The 17,683-nt window shown below is 42.6% G+C and overlaps 1 protein-coding gene across 2 annotated transcripts in view; it reads left to right on the forward strand.

Moving 5' to 3' along the window:
• Positions 1-17,683, forward strand: part of LOC107388342 (mgat4 family member C) — a 281,748-nt gene that overhangs the window by 24,234 nt on the left and 239,831 nt on the right. The gene's annotated exons all lie outside the window — the stretch shown is intronic.

Below are 17,683 nucleotides of genomic sequence, written 5' to 3' on the forward strand. Positions count from 1 at the left end.
AGGAAAATGCGTCTTCTTTTGTGAGTTTTAAATTGTGAAACACCACTCACCCAAGTGGCTGGCAAACAGCAACCCGAATACAAAAATACTTTTAGCCAGTGACTAATTTTCAGCCGCTGCATAACAAAGACAGACACAGAGACTCTCATATGGATTTAAAGGCCAATGAATAAATATGTATTCTAGATGAGACTTGAAAGCAGTGTGAGAATGACTTAGAAGACACATAAGGTTGGTAAAATGAGATATCTAAAGAATATTGACCATTAAGACGCAATCCACAATAAAACCTTCAAACCAACCTGTGAGTGAATGAATCATGTTCATGTTAAAAGCATCCTTAAGCAGCTGCAGCAGAGTCCAACATTCACAACAATATAATAGTTCAGTTGTGACGTCATTAAAGTATGAATCATCCTTTCTATGTCATTAAAAGATAAAATGGAGCTGACCTTGGATAAAAGCCTGTTTGATTTTTTAAAAACCTCTAAATTCAATACAAATGGATCTTAGATGATTTCCTTTGTTCAGTACATGAAGTCCATCATCTTACTGCATTAAAAAATCTATATCTCAGTTCTGAAGCTCCTGTACCTAATGTTTTCAGATAAAACCTTAGTGACGGTCATAGTCACCACATTATTTTGTGTTTTATGAGTGATAATTGGTTTTTGTGGTGACTTTGGTTCAGGAACAAGTTCAGTTAGTCAGATTTAGACACACAGACTCTTTATTTTAACCTTTAACTAGTAATAATTGTACTTAGGGATGTCAGAAAATGTTGATAAGGCAATATATCCTGATATTTTTTCCGGGGAAATTATAGCAATATTTAACAGCCGTGTATCTAATTTTCCGAGGAATTTACTTGCAAACGTGTGTATTGTCTTTTCTTTTGGTGCAATTTCAATGCCGACCTCTATTTGGCAGCAGTGTTTACTGGGTTTTGTTTCCACGATTGAAATGTAACACCCTCTGTTATGGTTCAGATACCTCATGTTAAACATGTTAAGTATCAGTTTGGACTGTTTATTGAATATTCCTACAATAAATTCAGTCTAAAAAAATCGCTGATGACATAAGTGAATGTATCTTAATATATCGTGGAATTGTGATATGTGTTATATCATCTCCCCTGTATCGTGATGCGTATCGTATTGCCAAAATTTCCCCAATGCACATCCCTCATTGTACTAAGTGTTTTAATGCACATTTATCAGTTTAGTTTAATTCTCATTTCAAACCCTTTTTCGGAAACTATTGATGCCATCTAGCGGTCAAATTGGAGATAGCAACTAAATCATCGGACTGTCCAGCAGCAGAATGGTGCTGAGGCTAAGTTGTTACAGACACAACATTCTCTACCCCACAATGATGTTTGCCTTTAATAAGTAATTTTCTTCCTCTTTTTGGGTGCCAGACTTTACTGCCTGTACCTTTTTGGAACTAGTCGTAGACCAAAGTTTGCATCTGCACAGACCTGAAGGCTCAACTTTTAATCCAGACAAGCAAGGTTACACTTTAGATTTGAAACTCGACCAGTGAATTTATTAGATGAAAATGAAAAAACAACAACAAAAATTATAAGCTTATCTAAACAGAAGCTAATATGGCTTAGGGTAGGTATAATATTATGAAAAAATAAAGCCTTAATATTATCCTAATTATACAAAAATAAAATTATTTTAGCAATTATATTCTACTGAGGAAAAGCTGAGAAATGATAAGAAGTAAAATATTTTTATGAATCTTTTTTATTGTTACCAGTTAAAGTTTAAATCAGTCTGAATCCCTCCCAAGCTTCACCAGGATTTTCCTGCAGTAATTTCAGTTCTTTTCTAATAAAACAAAAGGTTTGAGGACTAACAGCAGGAAGACTCAATTAAATAATGATTTCATTATTTTCTTTCATGATTCAGACAATCTGCATTAAACCGGACAATGGTAGAGGATACAATTGTGTGGGTCAGGGTCCTGATGTGATTCTAAGCAGACAAGAGCACCTTTAAAGAGTAAGTTCACTGAGATGCAGTTTTTTACTACTCACTTATTTTTAAAACTAGATTGGTCACTCAGAGTTTCACATACTGGGCTGAACGTGAGAATAGTCTTCTACCCCTATTTCTTGCATTAGCTGACGGGGAAACGCTCAGATTCGAAGAGCCAGCCAGATCTAGGTCTGATTGAACAGTAACATTCATAAGCCCTTTTTATAAGACACACCACGGCGGCAAATCAGGGTAATATTGCTGCCATGATGCGTCTTATGAAATTGCTGCACAGCAATGCAGGAATATTGTGCCGCCAAGCTTTAGTGTAAAATTACTGTAACTTCAGGCTTCTGAATGAAGATCATGCCTTTGCGCAACAGAGGGTGATGCCATGATCTTGTCTCAATGTGAGCTGAGCCCTGGCTGGCCACAGTGATGATACCTTTAAATATGGGGAGTCCATTTTGCATTTGTAAACAGAATCAGTTGAAACGGTAAACTGGAGTGATGCAGAGACGCCAGGGTTTCTGGCAGTTCTGAAGCACAGATCAACAGACAGTTCAGGTGGACTTTGAAGGACAGCTGACTTTTGGAGTGGCTCGCGAAACAAACTAAATGAGCATGGCTTCAATTGGGATAAAAACAAGTCAAGTCTGAGCTAAAAAAATGTCTGTGACAGAACAAAAACAGCGCAGAGACCACCCCAGACCCCTTTTCTACCGCCATCACGTAATCTTTTGTGAAAAACATGATTACATCACATTACTGCCACAGACTGATTGCTGGGGTGACAATGGCACAGGAGTTAAGTGATCACCCCATAATCGGAAGGTTGCAGGTTTGAGCCCCTCTCAGTCTGTCACTGTCATTGTGTCCTTGGGTAAGACACTTAACCCCCCTTGCCTGCTGGTGTTGGTCGGAGGTTACTTATGAGCAACCATTGGCTCCTTGATGCCGCCTCCAGTTTGCAGCAAAGTAGCGCCATTGTTACAAGAAAGAGGCTATGGACTCACCCAGCTTGGCTTTCGACTGGGAATGATGTTGTTTATTTAGTGAAGAAGGAGAGAAGAGAACACATTTTGGTTAATGGAAGCTAACCGTTAGCATTAGCGATTCTGCAACATGGCAGAACTCCTTTAGGCTTGAGTTATTTGTGGAGATAAAACATCAACTTGGTTTTTAAAACTTATTTGTTGCTATGCTGTATTTTTTTCAACTTCCTCAAAGTGGGGTTCAAACCCATGTTTATCAAAGAGAAAAGCTTAAACTTCTCATGTGCTTCAGATGAGTGAATGATGAGGAGGTCCGGTTTCCTGCTGTCGGACAGCAGATTAAACACCACACTCACTATGATTCACTTAACACTCAGTGGTTCATTAACACTGTTGTTGGACAGAAGCCAGATGCACACTCCCTACATATTAGAGACATGAAAAAGACCATCGTTATGAGGTTTCAGTAAGTCATGGAATAAGATGGTCCATTTTTTTCAAAGAAGACCTGAATGTTACTCAGACACATGAATTAATTAGGCAAGCACAGTGAGAAATACATTTTAACATCTGATTGCAGTTTTTCTTCCCAAGTGGATCCCATTTAATGTGAAAAATTATGTAAGCCTTGTAGGTTTAAATGATGCATTTTATTAATAATAATAATAATAATAATAATAATAATAATAATAATAATCATCATCATCATCATCATCATCATCCACACAAGCAAAGGCAGGAGAAACAAAGTAAGTGAACACTGTTGTTTGCAAATCGTGAAGTACAGAATGTCATCCACAAAAATATCATCTCTTAAAATAGAAAATCTTTAGTGGAAAAGCAACGCTGTGAGATTTGATACTGTGTGTTCACCTGTTAGCGTTCACTTTTAGACTGGCCCCAGGCTGTTTTCTCAATCACTAATGCTCTTTCAAGGCAGCTTTGTGCTTTTTGTTATTTTTTTTAATAAAAATTATCTGTTAGAAGTCAATTTTATTGCACAGGTAACACCAACCTCATCAATGTGAGGCCTTTTCAGTTTTTACAACAGCCCTCAATATGAAGACCTTGCTCCTCGTTTGCAGTCAGAATTTAAAAAGTATTTTTTTCCCCAGCAGAGTTTCAGCAAGTATTTTTGAGCCTTTGAAATAGACAGCGATTGAAGAACTCTCAGTTTGGAGACTCAGGGTGTCATGGAGAGACAATTTAAACAAAACTCTCCATAAGAGCAAATTTTCTCCCTCTAAAACATTTACACATCAAAAAACTTCATAACAGTTCAGGTGAAACTTGTTACCTTTGCATTTGCACTAAAGATCGACTGTGTTGGATATGCAGCATCTTCTCCCAGAGGAAAAGAAAATTAGAAAAGAGATCTCAAAAATGTTTCCTTTTGGTCTCATAGACAATATTGAGATCTGTGTGAAACAAAAATGAGTCATTAGCATATTTCTCCTTTTTCTCATTTTTTTCTCCAAAACTGAAAGATGCCGTAAGTCTCAAATTAGTCTTGTTTTAAGTTTCTAAGGAGTGCTCACAAAACTCTCAACTACTTCTCAGATTTACTTCTTTTTTCATTCCTCATTTTGGCCTCATGTAGAGAAATCAAAGAGGTCTACTCAGGAACTCATTATTTTCTCCTGCCCCACCCTTGTTGAATCAAATGTAGGAATCTCATAATGAGCTCAGGCAGAGCAGACAAAAAGTTCTACACAAAGGCTAAATGTTTTCTCTACAAAATTTAAAGGCAGGGATATGGAATTCTTTAGGAGAGCCACTATCCAGCATGTTTTAGAGGTTACCTTCAACACACCTGATTTTAATCAACAGAGCCTGAGGAGCTGCTGAACAGGTAAATTGTGTTGAAGCAGGAAAGAAACTAAAACATGCTGGATAGTGGCTCTCCAGAACCAGGGTTCCCTACCCCTGATTTAAAGATGTGGTTCACTGAAAAACCACGTTTTATTTGTTATTTCTGATTCTAATGGGTCACTCTGAGTTTTTCATGCAGACTGAACATGAAAATTGTCTCCTACATCTATCTCCTGCATTAGCTTCTGATAGTCAGTGGTAGAGGTGCATTGCTTTTAACAAGTCAGATGTCCAAATATCAGGAAATAAGAATCCAAATCTTACTGTCTGTAGCTCAGCTGTGATGTGGCTCACAGATGTGGTTCTTGAAACTACTACCCAGATCACTGCAAATGTATTTATTAAATGAGTGAATCGCACTTTTAACTTCATTAACATTTATTTTTAATTATCTTATTGTAAAAAAAGTTTTTTCGAAGACGTAAATACAATAAAGTTACTTTTTTATGGCAATATCAAAATAAATCTGTTATTTTCTAAACAGTATTATGAGCTATTGCTAATGGTATTTTTTCTACAAGACAAGGCATTTTTAGGGTTTAAAGTTACTACTTTTAGAGATCCTTGAACATCTCCAGCATGGACCTTCTTATCATTAATCGTGTGTGTGCATTATGGATTTTTACATTTCCAGCCTCCAAAAATGACATATCCAGCTTCTGAATAGCTTCCTTCTCCACCGTAAATCATCTTTCAGTGTCATTTTCAATCACCTTTTTATAACCTATAATGAAAGAATAATCAACCATAAAAGCAATATGAAGCACAGACTACTGTCAATCATCTCAGTAGAGTTTTGATTCTGCTGGATCACCCCAAATTTAATCAGTTTTGACCTGTTTTTATCTTTCTGGATGAAAATTCCATCCAGATTCATCTGTAACTTTTTGAGTCGCCCATAAATAATCAATTAATGATTGAAATTGAATTGAAATATGTAGCCTAATATTGTGCAAAAGTAATAGCAAACTTATTTAGCTTCTTACCTCTTCTAGATGACTGCAGAAGTCTGAGGGGAAAGGGACGTTTAAAAAAATTAGCGCTCTGGCTAAAGTCAGTCCGACTTTGGCGCTGAAAACATGATTGGATAAGAGCGCTGTCACTCAAACATACCGCTTTGTGAGTGGACAATTTACGCTGGCACTCACACACACCGCTTTGTGATTGGTCAATCTCCGTTCAAGTTTGATGTGTCGTCAGAAGACAAAGAGCGCTCCAACGGTTATGGCAGAGAGGAATGGCTACCGAAGACACAACGGGACTTTGCAAAAATAAGTTAGTAATATTTATTTCTTTTCACTAGCTTGTGTAACATTATTTAAAACGTTGTTTAGAATGAATATTAATTTTGGCACAGTTTTCAGTACGCAGTCCGTTTGTGTGACCAGTAGCTAAGCTAGCTAGCCTTGTGTTTGCTAATGTATTTGCTAATGTGGTTTAGCTCTCTAACGATTGGACATCAAATGTCCTTGAATCAACTTGAGGGGGAATTTTTGTAAACTACCACGAGACTCAGTCCTTTAGCATTTTCACGTGTTAGTTGATTTACATGCTGCTGTATTTGAATTTCTACACCATGGTCTCCCCCAGAAAACTTGCTAAGCCCTGAGGACCGAGGTAGGTGAGGTGGAGGAGGGGGTGCGAACCGTTCCATCTCTACAGTCTTCAGTCGTCCGTGAGAGCGGGGATGGGTGTTGGACAAGCGCACGGATGTTCTGCTACCATGGACCACAGGTGCGCACTTCGTTTCTGTAACTCGATGCAACTTGCTAGATTCATGAACTGAACAGTAATGGAATGTTTACTTTATGAAGTACCTTGCTACGACTCTTGTCGTGATTTGGCGCTATAAGCAGCCTAGTCTCCTCCCTTTTCAGTCGGCTCATGGGTCCCCGGAAGAACGAAAAAACAAATGCAAGTCAACGGAGCTAAAAACACTATTTTCTAGCCCACTTTGCCTTACGCCCTGGATCGCACATATGTTGTACTGCAATTTAAATGAAAAGTACTGATGTGTTTTGACCAGTCACATAATTTGAGATTTATTAGCTTGTAAATGTTCATAATTAGTATAACTGCACACCAGAAATGGCACGTCGCAAATGGGACGTCACTAGATAACCCCCCCCCCCCCCCGTGTCGCGTAGCTGCTACTTACCACATGGCCAGATTTATGGTGGTCATTTCCTCCTGTGGGAAGTTTGCTGAACTTACAGCCATTTCCCCCCCAATTTTCTCATCATTTATCATGGACCTTGTGAGACCTACTAGTCCAAATTAACATGTTTTTTCACAGCTGTGTCTCTCGTTATTATCTGTAAGCTACTGTCATATAAAACATAACTTTAAAGGATCATATGGCTTTCCTTCTTTAATATTCTTTGTTTATGACCAGAGTTGTAAAGCAGTCTAAGTGGTCTTATCACACAAATATGCAGTTGTTTTAGAAATCTGCGTGTGTTTGATTAATATTTACTTTGTGAAATATTTACTTTCTTTGATGTGCTTTTTGGGTTTTAAGTTCGTTGATGTTTAACCACAATTTTGTTACAGAAGAAAACTTAAAAATCAGATGTAATGTTGTAGAAGGTGTAATATCTTTGTTTCTTTTATTGTTGTGTGTTTCACAGAATGGACAGCCCATCACAATATAAAAAGCAAATGCCCAAAAGACTACGCTTGCCACCAAAGAAGGTCAGATTTCTTGAAACAGACCTTGGATCACCAAAAGGCGAGCATCAAGGTAACAAAACCATTGTTTTACAACAGAGAATGTTTTAAAGTCTTATTTCAAGTAGAGAAACATAATAAACAGAGTAACATAATAAATTAGGCTTTAGTTGCCTCCCCTTCCAGTCAGCTCATGGGTCCCCCAAGCAAGGAAAAAGTAAATGGGGCTGTATCTGTATTGCCTTCAATCACACATATGTTGTGCTTCATATAAAAAGAAAAGTAATGAAGTGTGTTTCAAATATGTCTGTCAGCTTATTTTAAAATTATTAGCTTGTAAAAAAAATAATAATTTTAACTACAAATTAGGGGTGGGCGATATAGAAAAAACATCAATTTATTTTTTGCAAAATCACGATTTATTTCCTATTTTGACAATTCAGACGTCTTAGAAGTTATTTACCAGTAAAAAACATCAATTTAGCATACCTACTCACAGAAATTAAGAACACTTTTTAAAATTTAGGTAAGAAAAATGGCAAATTTGTTTTATTACAATACACATGATAAAACAAAAATAATAATGAATTATCCATCCATCGTCTGAACCTGCTTGTCCATGTAGGGTCGCGGGGCGGCTGTTGCCTATCTCCAGCGGTCAATGGGCAATCAGGCGGGGTACACCCAGGACAGAGAGCCAGTCCATCGCAGGGCAACACAGAGACACACAGGACAAACAACCGTGCACACACACACTCACACCCAAGGACAATTTAGACAGACCAATCAACCTAACAGTCATGTTTTTGGACAGTGGGAGGAAGCCGGAGTACCCGGATAGAACCCACACGTGCACAGGGAGAACATGCAAACTCCATGCAAAAAGATCCCAGGCCAGGAAGTGAGGACCTTCTTGCTGCAAGGCAACAGCTCTAACCACTGCACAGCCCTATTGATTTGTCGTCCAGCCCTATTGTATGTCATACTCTGAGGGGAAAATTTTCAGATGTGCATGTTTCAGGAAGTACAAGTAAGCTGGCGGGAAAGTAGCTTCAGATGACAAGATTTGGAGTCTTATTTCCCGATATTTGGACATCTCACTTCTGATTGGCTACAAATATTGTGATTTTACCACTGACTCCGTTTGTTCTGCAACATTTTATCTCCACAAATAACTCAAGCCTGAAGGAGTTCTGCTCTGTGGTGTTGTTGCTAATGCAAACAGTTAGCTTCTACTAGCCTGGATGCTAAAAAACAACAAACTTCCTCATGAGTCCAGATGGGCGAGTCCATGAATGTTAGTGACAGTGTGACGTAGATATGTCAGGATTTTCTAATCCTAGAGTTTCACTGTCTGTTTTCTAGGTGATAGGTGTAGGAGACTATTTTCATGTTCAGCCTGCATGAAGAACTCAGAGTGACCCGTTAGAATCAGAAATAACTATTCAAAAACATTTTTCTGTGTTCCACACATTTAAGTGCAGCCCAGATTAGTGTGTGTGTGTGTGTGTGTGTGTGTGTGTGTGTGTGTGTGTATGTGTGTGTGTGTGTGTGTGTGTGTGTGTGTGTGTGTGTGTGTGTGTGTGTGTGTGTGTGTGTGTGTGTGTGTGTGTGAGAGAGAGAGAGAGAGAGAGAAAGAAAGGGGGAAAGCTATCCAATCCAGAACCTTTCAGCATTACGGTTGGGCATTGTTTGATTTTGAACAATTCCGATTCCAATTCCTCATTTCGATTCTGGTTCCTATCGATTCCCGATTCCGATTCTTTGAAGACACGACATGTTTTACATGAGCCAGCTAACCACAGGTCCTACTTGATGAAATAATTTTTACTTCAGCATGAATTTTAATTCTGTGAACAACAACATCACCTTCATTTAGACAAAAACATGTTTTGGAGAAAAAAGAAAGACTTTCAGCACAACCAGACACATTTGTTTATATCTGGGTGGGGGGAGGGGGGGGACTTGGTGCTGCACACAGACAGCCGGTGTGATTCGCTCTGAAAAGCGTTGTTCACAATTTGCAGATCACGTTTATTTTTCATGGATATCGGCCGCGGATTCCTCTTCCGTCAGCACACTAGGAATGGAAACTAGGAATTGAAATAAAAACGTTGAGCGATTCCGGGAAAAATGAACAGTTGGAACCGGTTCCAATCCATGCTCGATGCCCAACACTATTCGGCATGCTATTTCATGTAGCTGGGGCGCTATGCCTCAGAGACAATAGATTTGGTGATGTTTATTGGCCAGAATTGTTCCAGTTTTACCTAGCAATAAAACATGATTGGCTGTTTAGCTGCAGCTCAGGAGTGCATTTTTCAGTGTCTGAGGAGTGAAATTAGTGAGTCTGTTGGGGGAAATTCACTGTTTAATGTGACAGCTGGTGGAAATTATCTGTAAATAATTTAGATTGAATTTAAGCACTCACACTAATAGTAAATATATGGATTTACATTATGTATATATATTTTTTACATCTTTTCCTCTTCATATCATGGATGGTGGAGCCCAAGCCTCTATGGATAAGCTGCTGCTGCAGTGTTGCCTTGCAGCAAGAAGGTCCAAATCCCAAATCTGTTTTTTTTCTGCACGAAATTTGCATGTTTTCCCCATTTATGGGTTCCTTCTAGGTACTCAAGCTTCCTTCCACAGTCAAAATATTACGGTCAAGTTATTTGATGTCTCTAAATTATTCTTAGATGTGAGTGTGTGTGCATGGTTGTTTGTCCTGTGTGTCTATGTTGCCCTGCAATGGACTAGTGACCTGTCCAACTTTACCCTGCCTGCAGGAGCTAGGCACATCAGCCCCCATTAAAAAAAGCGAGTATAGTTGATAGATGGATGAAGAAGAGGCTTTTCAAATAAGTAATATTTTATTTTTTTGTGTTATAGGTGGCGAACAGATGGAGTCATTGAGGAGCTTTCTGGATAGAGTGGAGCAGGTGCTGCCACAAGGTGGATCTGGAACTACAAAGAAGGCATTTGGGAAGCAAGAATTGTATCCAGAAAGTGGCCTTTTTCTTTCTTCAACACGTCTGGTTGCAATCCACTCTGAGGCAAGGAAGGACTGCCTCCGCTTGTTCCATCTTCTTTTTGATGAGTTCTTCAGTCCAGAAGATTGCCAAAATGCTGTGGCATTTGGAAAATATGGAAAAGTGCAGAAAGGGAAGAGGGTCCTGGACAAGTCCAGAGTCAATGGGATTCTAAGTGAGTACTGATTGAACTTTCTAAAGTTTTGATTTGTGGCATTTTGTTATCAAATTCCCATACTCAGATGTGTAATGATAAGAACAAATGAATGGAATCAATAGTCATTAAAACATGATATTTTAGGTAGTTAAAATGTGTCATTCAGAAAACTATGCTTATTAAATCACACTAGGCCATCACTCAGGGCAACTAATTTCAAATAATAAACACAAGTCTTTAATTGTATGTGTGGTAAGTGGATTTATTATTTATGCTTTACTTTTTTCTTGTAGCTTACGTCATGCAGTGTGGGACTCTGGCTGGATGGACACCGGTTGAGAAAACTAAGGTTAAAAAGGCACTGATAAACAAATGTCGCACGAGAGCCAAAAATACCTAGATGTGGCAAAACAGGAAATTGAACTCATGAGGGCTGAAAATCTGTGAGTTGTTCTGTTTTTCATTCTCATGCAGCTGTGCCGAGAGCTGTTCAATGACTGTTGTTAAAGTTGCACTTACACAAGGCATGTTCAGGTTCTGTAAATGTTCTACGCACAGGAATATACTCAAGCCATTTTTAGAGCTTATAGAAATGTTATGTAACACGACAATTATTTGAAAAATATAATTTGACTGTCAGTTTTGTTAGGCTGCCTTTGCAGTATTTTGCTTTTTGAGAGCTCACCTCTGGGAAGTTTTTTGTTTTTTGAAAACTGCAGTTAAGCATCTGGCATTTCTAATAAATAAGTTTGTAGTTTGGAATTTTGTTTTATTCTTTGCTTTTCAAACAAATGGATGGATGGATGGATGGAGTCTCAAAGGAGACGTATATGTAGATTTCCTCTGAAGCTCTATTATTGCTCCTTGGCCTCAGGGGATGTAATTAAGGAGACATAACAAGGTTCAAAAGAAGTTCTCTAAGATGTCTCTATAAAGTCTCAAATATGACTCCTATACCTTACTTTATGTCTCACTCTATTTCTCCTAGCGAATTTTAGGAGAAATAGATGAGAAAATAACAAAACTGAAATGAGACTAGAGTGAGAGTCAAATCTTTGTCTCCTGAGCTTAAGAAAAGATAACACTGAGCAGTAAAATTTTCCTCTGGGCTGTTACTAAATAGACCGTGGTCGGTAAGCAGGCCTGATTAAAAATAACTTTTTCAAAAAGCAAAACAATAAATCAAAGCAATCCAACAACGTAAAATACAGTAAAATCTTTAATTTTGAAATTGTTTGAGATGTCACAGTCTTATGGTCCGTCCATTTCCCCTGCTTCTCCTGGTCTGGGCCTCGGGTACAGCTGGGTATCACTCTGAAGGGGTGATTTTTTTGTAACTTTTCCAATTAGGTGTAAATAAATGTTTGAAATTGTAACAACCAGGGCTGGAGGACCCGTGAAAGCACCAGACACAGTAAGACGCTTTAAAGTTTTTATTTGAGAACACACAGGGGAGTGTTACCAGTCTGTAGGAAGGGCAGTAGCAGAAGGCTTGGTCAGGAGGGGAAATCCAGAGGCAGAGTCCATGTAACAAATCCAAGGTCAGGAGTCCAGAAGATCAGAAACTGTGAGATAATCCAGTCAGGGAGCAGGCAGGTGGCAAGGTCGAGGTTCAGAAACAAGGTCAGGAACTTGAGGTTTAGGCAGGGTTTTAGAATGCTGGATAATCTACTAACAAATGCTTTCAAAAATCTGGCACTGGCTTGGTGTTTCTCCTGATGTTATATAGAGGTGGTTGCAGGTGGAGCTGATGAGTTAATGTGAGACAGGTGGTTTGAATCAGGTAGATGATGAGCTGGTTGTGGTTGCTGGGGAAACCGGGCCTGGCTGGAGTGGTGGCATGACAGAATCCCCCCCACAAGGGCCGGCACCGGACGGCCCACCCGGCCGGCCAGGACGGGAGCGGCGGGAGTCCCGGAGGAGAGAGAGGTCGACGAAGCGGCGAGCGGGAACCCAGGACCGCTCCTCAGGACCAAAACCAGCCCAGTCCACCAGGTATTGAAGCCCACGGCCCCGGCGCCGGGAACGGAGGACCCGCCGCACAGCCCAGACCGGACCACCAGGAAGGAGCCGGGCGGGCGGAGGGGGCCCGGAGGAGGGCACGAGAGACGAGGACACCACAGGTTTCACCTTTGACACATGGAAAGAGGGGTGGACCCTAAGGGCCCTGGGAAGGCGGAGGCGAACAGCAGCAGGGTTGATGACCTTGGAAATGGGGAAGGGACCAATGAAACGGGGAGCCAACTTCCTGCAGTCCACCCTGAGCGGGATATCGGCCGTCGACAGCCAGACCTTCTGACCCACCCTATATGCGGGAGCCGGAATGCGCCGCCTGTTGGCCGAGCGGGCATATACTGCAGAGGCTTGGAGGAGACGGCGCCTAGCGGACCACCAGGCACGGCGACATCTGAGGGCGGCGGCATAGGCAGAGGGGACGTGGGCCAGGGTCTCTTGAATGGAAAACACAGGGGGTTGATAACCAAAAACAGTGAAAAAGGGAGACACACCTGTCGCAGTAGTGGGTAGAGAGTTCATAGCGTGTTCCACCCAAGGCAGGTTCTGGGACCAGGTTGTGGCGTCGTCCTGGCACAAGAGGCGTAGCTTGGTTTCCATTTCTTGGTTGTGTCTCTCCGTCTGTCCGTCGGTCTGTGGATGAAACCCAGAGGAGAGGCTCACCTGAATCCCCAACCGGGCACAAAAAGCTTTCCAGAACCTGGACACAAACTGGGGTCCTCTGTCCGAGACGATGTCTTGTGGAAGACCATGGAGGCGGAAGACCTCACGTGCCAAGATATCAGCCATGTCAGATGCGGTGGGGAGTTTCTTGAGGGGGACCATATGGACCATCTTGGAAAAACGGTCCACGACTGTGAGGATAACTCTAAAGGAGTTAGATGGAGGTAAGCCTGTGACGAAATCCATGCTCAGATGAGACCAGGGCCGGTGTGGGACGGGCAAAGGTCGTAGAAGACCGGCAGGGGGTCTACGAGAGGCCTTTGCTTTGGCACAGTCGGGGCAGGCCCTGACAAACTCCCGGGAGTCCTTGGCCAACGCCGGCCACCAGAATCTGCTTCTGACCACGTTTATAGTCCTGGTAATGCCTGGGTGACAAAAAAGGCGAGAACTGTGACAGAATAACAATACCTCTGTCCGTAGGTGGTCAGGAACGTAGATCCGACCAGGCGGGCACTGAGGAGGTGCTGGGTAGAGATGTTCTGTCTCCTTGAGTTTGTTCTCCAGAGCTAGGCGGGAGACGCCCAGCAGGACCCCCTTGGGGAGGACTGTAGAGTCCGTGGAGGCGTTGGGTTCAGGTACCTGGTGTTCCATGATCCGAGATAGAGCATCTGGCTTGGTATTCTTGGTGCCAGGTCTGTAAGACAATTGGAAGTTGAAACGGCTAAAAAACAAGGCCCACCTGGCTTGACGGGGGTTGAGACGCTTGGCTGTCTGTAGATACTCCAGGTTTTTATGGTCAGTCCAGACCAGAAAAGGTGTGATAGCCCCCTCAAGCCAATGCCTCCACTCCTCCAGGGCGAGCTTAACCGCCAACAGTTCCCGGTCACCCACGTCGTAGTTTCGTTCAGCTGGAGATAGGGTCTTAGAAAAGAAAGCACATGGGTGAACCTTGTTATCAGAGCTGCGCTGGCTTAAAACGGCGCCTACACCAACAGCTGAGGCATCCACCTCTACAATGAACTGGCGTGCAGGATCCGGGGAGTGGAGAACTGGAGCGGTTGTAAACAGTTCTTTGAGTTTGAGAAATGCCCGGTTAGCATAATCAGTCCACACATAACTGACCTTGTTAGAGGTGAGGGCATGGAGAGGTGCAGCGATCCTGCTGTAACCTTTGATGAACCGCCGGTAGAAATTAGCAAACCCCAGGAAGCGTTGGAGCTGCTTTCTGTCTGTCGGAGGGGGCCAGTCAACCACAGCGGTCACCTTGGTGGGGTCCATGGAGATCTGATTGGGGGAGAGTATGAATCCCAGGAAGGACATGGAGGCCTTGTGAAACTCACATTTTTCTGCTTTTATAAAGAGGTTGTTTTGCAGCAACCTGAGAATGACTGCTCTGACGTGTCTTCTGTGGGTGTCCAGATCGGGAGAGAACACAAGGACATCATCTAGGTAAACAAACACAAACCTCCCCACCATATCACGTAAAACATCATTGACGAGGGCCTGGAAAACAGCAGGGGCGTTGGTGAGGCCAAAGGGCATGACCAGGTATTCATAATGTCCATTTGGGGTGTTAAAAGCAGTCTTCCACTCATCCCCTTCTCGAATGCGCACCAGATGGTAAGCGTTGCGCAAATCAAGCTTGGTAAAAACCTGGGAACCTCGAAGGGAGTCGAAAGCAGAGTTGATAAGAGGGAGAGGATAGCGGTTCTTTACCGTAATGTTGTTAAGTCCTCTGTAGTCGATACAGGGTCGTAAAGAACCATCCTTCTTCCCCACGAAGAAAAATCCAGCACCAGCCGGAGAAGAGGAGGGGCGGATGATTCCTGATTGTAGGGACTCGTGGATGTATTTCCTCATGGCTTCTTGCTCTGTAAGAGAAAGGGAAAACAGACGCCCTCTAGGGGGTGAAGTTCCAGGCAATAAATCAATGGCACAATCATAGAGGCGATGAGGAGGTAACCTGGTAGCACGATGCTTGTTAAAAGCCTCCTTGAGGTTATGGTACTCAATAGGGACTTTTGAGAGGTCCGGGTAGGTTTCCGATGAGTCAGGTGTACGTAGGAGACTAGGAGAGGCATTAGTCAAACATTGGGACATACACTGGTCAGACCATCCCAAAATCTCCCCCTTACGCCAATCCAGCTGTGGATTGTGAGTGCGCAACCAGGTGATTCCCAAGATGACAGAGATGTTAGGAGAGGGGATGGCCAGGAAATTTAGGGTTTCGACATGGTTCCCCCCAAGCCTCATGGTGATTGGGTCAGTTTCATGGGTGGCTTGGTAAATGATGTGTCCATCAATAGCCTGCACTTCTTGAGTCCGGGCGATGGGGTGCAGGGGCAGGCCAATAGACTCAGCAAAAGAAATGTCCATAAAGTTTGTGTCAGCTCCAGAGTCAATAAACACAGGACAGCTGTGCTCCTGTTTGGCATAAAAAAACGTAGCAGAGGCAAAAGGTCGTACGGGGGGTTTTGGAACCAAACGACCCAATAGAGCCCTCCCCTTCTCTATTGAGCATGCCCTTTTAACGTGCAGTTACGTACGCTGTGATCTGAGCCCCCACAATAAAAACACAGGTTGAGTAACCGACGTCTAGATCTCTCTTTTTCTGTGAGCTTGGTCTTCCCGATTTGCATGGGTTCATCATGGGAGGACTGTGGTGTGTTGTAGTTACTCACAGTTGCGTTTCCAGGTGAAGTTGCTGGACCTATGGGCGCAGAGCGGGGACTGACAGGTGGCATGGGTCTCCTGGACCTGTCTCTCCGCCTCTCCAACAGTCGGAGGTCGATGCGGGTGGCGAGATTCTCGAGGTCCTCCAGGCTTCTAGGAAACTCTCGAGTTGCCAATTCATCCTTGATCCGGTCCGAGAGACCCTGATAGAACATGTCCATGAGGGCTGCCTCATTCCAGTCGCTCCCTGCAGCCACAGCATGGAAGTCGATGATATAGTCGTTAACCCTCCGGGTTCCTTGTTCCAAAATCAATAATCCTCGGGTGGCCTCCCTACTTGGTAAAACAGGGTTAAAAATCCGAATGAGTTCATTCGAGAAAGCACGGTAATTAAAACAGATAGAGTCCTTAGCCCATTCAGCGGTGCCCCAAACCTTGGCTTGGTCCGACAATAACGAGATCACATAAGCCACGCGAGAGCGTTCGGTTGGAAATGATGAAGGCTGTAGTTCAAAGTGAATCTCGCATTGGGTGAGGAAGGGGCGGCATTGTTTGGGCTCACCTTTAAAAACTTCCGGTGGAACAAGACGAGGTTCGTGGACAGGGGAGACCCGGAACTGGACCGGGGATGCGGAAGCCATCGGGACGTCGGTCACATGACGAGATGAGTCACCGGTTCGGAGCAGATCCAGGAGTTCGTTTACTTTGTCTTCCAGACCAGAAATGGAGCGTTCCACACCGAGCTGCCATTCCTGTGTCGGTGCTGGGTCCATGGTGGCCAGATTTTTCTGTAACAACCAGGGCTGGAGGACCCGTGAAAGCACCAGACACAGTAAGACGCTTTAAAGTTTTTATTTGAGAACACACAGGGGAGTGTTACCAGTCTGTAGGAAGGGCAGTAGCAGAAGGCTTGGTCAGGAGGGGAAATCCAGAGGCAGAGTCCATGTAACAAATCCAAGGTCAGGAGTCCAGAAGATCAGAAACTGTGAGATAATCCAGTCAGGGAGCAGGCAGGTGGCAAGGTCGAGGTTCAGAAACAAGGTCAGGAACTTGAGGTTTAGGCAGGGTTTTAGAATGCTGGATAATCTACTAACAAATGCTTTCAAAAATCTGGCACTGGCTTGGTGTTTCTCCTGATGTTATATAGAGGTGGTTGCAGGTGGAGCTGATGAGTTAATGTGAGACAGGTGGTTTGAATCAGGTAGATGATGAGCTGGTTGTGGTTGCTGGGGAAACCGGGCCTGGCTGGAGTGGTGGCATGACAGAAATTATGAATCATTACATTTCAATCAGTCAAAGCTTTATTTATATAGCGCCTTCCGCAACCCTGTCAGGAAGCCCAAAGCGCTGAACATGTTACAGTAGAAGGTAAATATATTGAATAAATCAAAAATAAAAGCAATTCAAATTACAAAATACAAATTACAAAATAGGTGAAACATTCTGATACAGGACAGATTGGTAAAACAATGGATTGAGTGAACCAATGAAAACTGTGAGATAAAATCAACATAAAAGAGGGCCAAAATCAAACATGTTCAAGAAACGCCAAGCGGAGGAGGGTTTTTAGGCGACTTAAAGAGCGGGTCAATTGAGCCTCGGAGTCCTTCTCCACCC

The sequence above is a fragment of the Nothobranchius furzeri genome, chromosome 4, assembly GCF_043380555.1.
Source record: "Nothobranchius furzeri strain GRZ-AD chromosome 4, NfurGRZ-RIMD1, whole genome shotgun sequence".
Lineage (NCBI taxonomy): Eukaryota > Metazoa > Chordata > Actinopteri > Cyprinodontiformes > Nothobranchiidae > Nothobranchius > Nothobranchius furzeri.